The sequence below is a fragment of the Myodes glareolus genome, chromosome 13 (genome assembly GCF_982192425.1).
Source record: "Myodes glareolus chromosome 13, mMyoGla1.1, whole genome shotgun sequence".
Lineage (NCBI taxonomy): Eukaryota > Metazoa > Chordata > Mammalia > Rodentia > Cricetidae > Myodes > Myodes glareolus.
This window is the reverse complement of record NC_142038.1, coordinates 66,201,660-66,209,744: the sequence shown is the minus strand read 5'-3', so window position 1 is coordinate 66,209,744 and position 8,085 is coordinate 66,201,660.

Genomic DNA, 8,085 nt, shown 5'->3' with positions numbered 1-8,085 from the left:
TAGTTCCAGGAGAGGCTCCAAAGCTTCAGAGAAACCCTGCCTTGAAAAACAAACAAACAAACAAAAAAACAAAAACTGAGGCTTCCTTATAGTTTCAGAGGTTCTGTCCATTATCATCACAGTAGGGAGCATGGCCGTGTGGGGAGCATGGCGGTGTGTAGGCAGTCATGGTGCTGGAATAGTAGCTGGAATATCTTGCAAGCAACAGAAAGTCAGCTGAGACACTGGGTGGTATTATGAGCATAGGAAACCTCAAAGCCTACCCTACCATGATGCACTTCCTATAACAAAGCCACACTTCTTAATAGTACCACTCCCTATGAGATTATGGAGCCAATTACATTCAACTGCCCCATATCCCAAGACCAAATTCTCAGAACAAAGGAGATTCATTTGCCCCCAGAGGGACAAAAGCCGGGGAATATGAGACAAATACAGAAAAGGAAGGGTGAGGGAAAAGGAGAAGGGAACAAGAGGGAAGGGGGAAGGCATATTTGCCCTGAAGGGACAAAGGACTGCCTCTACAGAGAGGGGAGACAGACATGGCCCACAAGCCATGAAGAGATAGGGAAAAATGCGTGTTAGGATGAGGTGTTTAATTTTTATTGGACAGGTTAATTAGGGCTGCCACAGGGGGCTTTTGATTGCTGGACTTTGTTACTTTGAAAGCTGGACCTTGGTAGTCAGCCTCAGGAGGAAGTGGCAAAATAAGGAAATGGACCTGGGTGGCTAGCTTTAGAAATGTAATCTATTTTAGCAAGGCAGAGGAAATAGGGGAAGGGCAAAGCCTAGCAGAGCCACGTTAGCCATGTTCAGGCCTGCCAGAGCCATGTTTGTCATGCTCAGATCTGGTAGAGCCATGTTTGCTGTGCTTGGGCCTGCCGGAGCCATGTTTGCCATGCTCAGATCTGGTAGAGCCCCTCACCTGAGCTTTTGATTCCCCTGCTTTCACCTTCCCCGTCCAAAATGCAAGGGTATGTCGCTACACCTAGTTTTCATGGTAGTGGAGTCTGAACCCCGGCCTCACCACAATACCAACTGAACCACATCCCTCCCCTTTGAGTTTTTTTTCTCGACAAGATCTCACTACGTAGTGTAGGAGCCAGCAGTGACAAGCTCAATAGAGGCCCAAGTCTCAGTAGTTTATCCTATGGCAATACCTGGTTCCGAGAAAGACCACAAACTGAGACTACCCAGGAACCACCAAGGAACAGCCTATCTAAAGGAAATTACTAACATTCCAACCATTGTAGATAGGATCACCTGCCAGAACACACCCATGCTTTTCATCAGAACACCCTTAGACAAATGTCAGCCAATCAGGGGTCCTGAACCTTAGAAAGCCCTCACCCCCCACCTTTGCTACCAATCCTAACTAAGCTTGGGGCTCTCTGATCACTTCAGTATGTTGGCCGCACGGAGAGTCCGAGTTTGCAGTCTTGTGTGAGAATAAAGGCTCTTTCCACTAGCATCATATATGTTTTTCTTTGGGTTCACCTTATTACTTAACTTCTCTAGGATCGCAAACTATAGGCTCACTGCCTTTTGTTTATGGCTAGAATCCACTAATGAGTTAGTACATACCGTATTCATATTTTGAAAGCAGACAAGATCGCCAGGCAAAAGTTGGGAGCGTGTGGGTGGGGGTGGGGTGGGGGGAAGGGGAGAGGGGGAGAGAGACGGGAGAAGGGGCTGGGTTGGGAAGAGTGGGATGGTTAAGATGGAGGAAGGACGGATATGGTAGCAGAGAAGAAGATATCTTAATTAAGGGAGTAATTGTGGGGTTGACAATTGGCTTGGCTCTAGAGGGGTTCCCAGGTGTCCACGGGGATGTCCTCAGCTAGGACCCTGGGCAGTGGAGGAGAGGGTGCCTGAACTGGCCTTGTCCCATAGTCAAACTGATGACTATCTTGAATATCACCATAGAACCTTCCTCTAGCGACAGATGGAGATGGAGACAGAGACCCACATCAGAGCACTGGACTGAGCTCCCAATGTCCAGTTGAAGAGCAGAAGGAGGGAGAATATGAGCAAGGAAGTCAGGACCAGGAGGGGTTGGTCCATCCACTGAGACAGTGTGCCTTATCTAATAGAGCTGAACTCTGACTGAATGAGCATGGGATCAAACTAGACCCTCTGAATGTGGCTGACAATTGGGGCAGACTGAGAAGCCAATGATAATGACACTGGGATTTGTCTCTACTGCATGCCTTTTGGGATCCTAGTCTATTTGGATGCATACCTGCCTAAGGCTGGATCGAGGGGGGCCTTGGACTTCCCACAGGGCAGGGTACCTTGCCCTCTCTTATGACTGGATGAGGGGTGGGGGGATGAGTGGAGGAGCAGGAGGCAAGTGGGAGGAGAGGAGGAAGTGGAAATTTTGAATGGTAAAAAAAATAAAAATAATTTTTTAAAAAAAGAATAAAGGCTCTTTGCTTTTATATGGTGAAAAGGCCCTCTGCAAAGAAGGGCCACTTGGGAAGGTGAGAAATCCATGGTTTTCTGGAGGGCTGGAAGTCTTAAAATTTCTGAAGAGTTTTCCTTCCCTAATTTAGAGTTGGTCAGTTTGAGGAAAGACATATGGCTGATTGGCCTATGGCTGTTGTGTAAACAAGTCCTGACCCAGTCATGAACTTGTTGAACCAGTCTTTGGGAGGCAGGGGCCTACAAAGCCTGTCTTAAGCTGCCAGGCTTTTGTCTCCTATCAAGAAGGCAAGGAAGAAGCCAGTCACCTTGGAAGTTCATTGTAAGGCCCATGGGTCTACCCTTGCTCCCGGAATTCATTTTGAGGACAGTTTCTGGCCAGCCAGCATTTCCTGTTTGTTCCTATACTTCCTCAGACAACCCCCCCCCCCTCCACCGTGATTAGCTATAGGGCATTGTTGACTCCACTGCCTGGGGTGGGGGGTAGGCTCCTGTAAAGTACCGTACTTGGGAACTATACCGAGAGAAACACAGGCACAGGCCCTTACACTTCCTCATCTTTATTCTAAGCCCTAGTTTCCCAGGAGCACACCCATGATGGCCAAGTGCTCTACCACCGAGCCATCTTCCCAGCCCCAGGCTTGGCTCTTCAATTCAGCAGACTTGCTGGCCTGACCAAATTTTTAATGTTTGCATTTTAAAAGTTCCCCTGAAACAAAACTGACAGTGAATTCATTTCAGGGTGAGGGGAGTGAGTTGTCTTAACTGCTGCAGGATGGTTGAGTCTAGAGCAGTGTTGTGTGTGTGTGTGTGTGTGTGTGTGTGTGTGTGTGTGTGTGTGTGTGAGAGAGAGAGAGAGAGAGAGAGAGAGAGAGAGAGAGAGAGAGAGAGAAATGGGGGAGGGAGAAATGAGAGAGTCTTATCTGTAGCAGGATGGTTGAGCCTGAAACAGTGTGGTGTATGTGTGTGATTTCCACATCAATTCCTTCCTTGAACTAAGGAATCATGGGGATTGGGGATTTTTCTTCAGGGACTCTATATAGTCATGTCCATTCCTAAGCATGCTTAACTAAGGAGTCATTCATTGCTTTGCAAGCTCAGCTCAAGATCATAATCTAAGAAGACAGCAGACACATTTTTCAGCTATTTGTAGCTTAAGGTCATGAAGCAAACAGAAGGTGAAACCTGAGCCTTTCTCTCATTCTTTTAGTTTTCCAGTTGCTTCTTCTAAAGCAATCATTTAACCAACAAAATGGGCTTTTGAAGTTTTATATTGAGACAAAGTCAGGCTTTGTCAAGAAAGAAAATTATTTTCTTGTTTATTTAATTTTTGAGACAAGGTCTCATGAAAAGCCCACTTTGTGCCTAAGGCTAGCTTTGAGAGTGTTGGTTACAGGTTTGTCCCACCATGCCCAGTTCTTAAATTTGTTGATGGATTTGTGCATACTACCAACTACAGCTTACAGTTACACCAAACAATTTAGAATATAGGGATTAGTATAAATATATTTGAAATAGACACATAGAAAGTCAGGATTGCAGAGGATGAAACAAAATTAAAATAATAAGATTAACTTCATTGTTAGGTATTGACTTTAGAAATGACATTAAAGAACACTTAAGGAAATGTTCAACGTCCTTAGTCATCAGAGAAATGCAAATCAAAACAACTCTGAGATTCCATCTTACACCTGAAAGAATGACCAAGATCAAAAACACTGATGACAACTTATGCTGGAGAGGTTGTGGGGAAAAGGGATCAATTCTGCATTGCTAGTGGGAATGCAAGCTGGTACACCCCCTTTGGATATCAATGTGGCGATTTCTCAGAAAATTAGGAAACAACCTTCCTCAAGACTCAGCAATACCACTTTTGGGTATATATCCAAAGGATGCTCAATCATGCCACAAGGACATGTGCTCAACTATGTTCATAGCAGCTTTGTTTGTCATAGCCAGAACCTGGAAACAACCTAAATGCCCCTCGATCGAAGAACGGATAAGAAAAATGAGGTACATTTATACAATGGAGTACTACATAGCAGAAAAAAATGACAGCTTAAATTTTACAGGAAAATGGATGGATCTAGAAAACATTATTTTGAGTGAGGTAACCCAGACCCAGAAAGACAATTATCATGTGTACGCATTCATAAGTAGTTTTTAAACATAAAGCAAAGAAAGCCAGCCTACAAAGCACAACCCCAGAGAACTCAGACAACAATGAGGACACTAAGAGAGACTTACATAGATCTAATCTACATGGGAAGTAGAAAGTATAAAAAGACAAGATCTCCTGAGTAAATTGGGAGCATGGGGACCTTGGGGGCAGATTGAAGTGGGGAGAGGAGAGGCAGGGAGGGGAGCAGAGAAAAATGTAGAGCTCAATAAATATCAATTAAAAAAAATAAAGGTGTGTGCCACCACCACCACCAAAAAAACAAAAACAAAAACAAAAACAAAACAAAACAAAACAAAAAACCTCAGACTAGTTTAACACAAGACCAAAATTCTGAAAGGAAATAAATATATGAACTAGAGTGTGGTGGAACACACCTGTAATCTCACCCATTAGGAAGCAGAAGCTGGGAGAGCGCCATAGTTTTAGGCTAGCTTATACTACACACTGAGTTCTCAGCCTTCCCTCACGGAAGATAAGTGTACAAAGAAATATATCACTGTTTTTTAATTAACTACTGTGTATGCTAGTTTTGCTAAATTACTCACCCTTGCACAATAAAGAAGGGCACATGCCAAAAAAGAAAAAAATGACTTTAAAGAATATCATATTGTGTGTGTTTGTGGTTTTTTTCCACTGTATTTATTTACTTAAATAACTTTGCTATTTTATTTATGTGTCTTGCCTACATGTATATATGTGTACTGCCTATGTGGCTGTGCTCTCAGAAGCCAGCAGATGTCATTGGATCCCCTGGAATTGGAATTACAGATGTTTATGAGCTACCATGTGGGTGCTGGGTATTAAAGCTAAGTCCTCTATAAAAGCACTGGCTGCTCTTCCAACGGTCCTGAGTTCAATTCCCTTCACCCACATGGTGGCTCACAACCATCTGTAATGAGAACTGGTGCTCTCTTCTGGTGTGTATACACAATAAAGAAATCTTTAACACACACACACACATACACACACACACACACACAGAGTAGCAAGTGCTCTCAACCATTGAACCATATCTCCAGCCCCTAATTTATTTACTTTTATTGTTTCTTTCCTACTTGTTTTGTTGTTGTTGTTTGTTTTGGTTTGGTTTTTGTTTTTCGAGACAAGGTTTCTCTGTAGATTTGGAGCCTGTCCTAGAACTAGCTCTTGTAGACCAGGCTGGCCTCAAACTCTGTGCCTGCCTCAACCTCCTGAGTGCTGGGATTAAAGGTATGTGCCACCACTGCCTGGCTGCCTGTTTGTTTTGTAAAGAGGGAAAAAGAGGCATAGACTGAATAGGCAAGGAGTTGGGGAGGATCTGGAAGGTGACAGGGGAGGGGGGAACATAATTAGAATATATTGTATAAATTGTAAATAAAAAGCAGAATATCATATTGATACTATATTTCTTAAGGTGGTCAGAGAAGTGGAAAGAGTTTATATACACTATCAAACAGTGACACTGGTTTCTGGAAAACATCGATGGAAATTTGAGAAGCTAGCATGTTCCACCTACCACATGCTCTTTCCCCTCCCAGGAAATTTCAAGCTAATATTAGCTTTCCTGTCCTGCTTCCACTCCCACTGTACTCGATGTTATGGAACAAAAAGAACAAGAATACAAGCGGTTATATCCTGGTAGAAGGAATTAGCTATTCTAGAAATCCATCTCCCCACAAGTTTTTCTTTCTTTCCTGATATACAGTCTTGCTGTACAGTTCAGGTTGATCTTGAACTCTCCATCCTCCTCCTTCAGCCTCTCACGTGCTGATTAGGACCTCCTCTTCCTCCTCCTCACTTTATCATGCACATTGAGACTCAAGGTTTTCTAGAAATCCAGATTCTAACTCTTCCATTTTCTACCCTCATAATCACCATTAATGTAAAATTTAATACTTCATGAAGCAGCATGTTTTGTTTCTCCAGTCTCTCTTCGAATCATCATTTTGATCGCAGAGTGAAATTAGTTGACACTAAAACTCATGACATCTGCAAAATTCCTAACATTTAGAAAAATTATAAATTTTGAAATCTCAATTTTATTTGCAATTTGTGAATCCACAACACCCCACTCCATCAAGTAAAGCAGTGTTGTGAGTAGAGGAGTCTGGCCACACTGACAGAAGTAGATTAGGAGAGCGGGATTAGAACAAGGATTCCAGTCTGCTGAGGTATTCCCCGCCCCTTAATAAAAAGGTATTAGGTCAATGTGAGTAGTCTGAAACGTGCAAATCTGTCTTTTTGTTTAAAACCAAAGTTCAAATTCCACAGTAGCTTAGGCTGTCCAGCTCAGTCTCCCCAATTACAGACGACTAACCAGATTGTGACCAAAAGTGGCCAGTGCAAATAATGAAAATCAGATCCTTTATATTAGTATTATTTGGAAAACGAGAGAGATGAGAGAGGTGTGTGTGTCTGTGAGAGAGAGAGAGAGAGAGAGAGAGAGAGAGAGAGAGAGAGAGAGAGAGAGAGAGAGAGAGAGAGAGAGAGAGAGTCAGGAGGGAAAGTGAGAAATAGCCAGATTCTCATATAACCCAGTTTTAGCCTGTCTAGGGAAGTCTCCTGCGCTTTATCCTTCACTGGATAAATGCCTTTATCCTCGGCATTGCGAGGCCCGCAGCCCTCCCGCAGGTCACCGCCCACCGCCGGGCGGGGGCGTGGTAGCCTCCCCGGCCCCCATGGCAACCGGTGGCGGTGCGGCAGCGAATTGTGACAAAGCAATAGGCGGCCGGCTTCACCCGGTAGCCTAGGCCGCCCTCAGTGTGGATTCCGTTTCTTGTTCTCTTACTGCGTTTCCTGGGAATTTTAATTTCGTTCTCGTTACCTTTCTCTCTCTCTCTCTCTCTCTCTCTCTCTCTCTCTCTCTCTCTCTCTTTCTTTCTTCTTCCGAGACAGGTTTCTCTGTGTAGCCCTGGCTGTCTAGGAACTCTCACTATAGACTAGATAGACTAGACGGGCTCAAACTCAGAGATCTGCGTGCCTTTGCCTCCCAAGTGCTGGGATGAAAGAAAGGCGTGCACCACCACCATCCAGCAAGTCTTTTGTAAAAAAAAAATAACTTTTCTTTGCATTTTTTTTCTTTTCTGAATGTTGTGTCTGCATGGATGCCCGTGCACCTTCATGTTCAGTGCCCATGGAGGCCAGAAGAGGGAGTCAGATCTAGAAATGGAGTTGCAGATGGCCCTGAGTTACCATGTGAGTGCTGAGAATTGAATGTGACCTCTGGAAGAGCAGCCAGTGCTCATAACCACTGAACCATCTCCCTGTCCCCCTACCTAAGTGTCTTAGATGACATCTATTATAATGAATTTAGACTGTGTTTTAAGAGTTTAAACAAAACCCTCTTTGGCATGGGATGACATTGGAACTTTAAAGTGTACTGAAGATTCCCTCATATACTCTGGATTTTCCTTACCTTCTCTTTTCCCCTACTTGTGTTCCTTTTTCATGTGGTTTTATGTAGTAATTAAGGGCTCATTCAAGACTACACACTTGTTTCC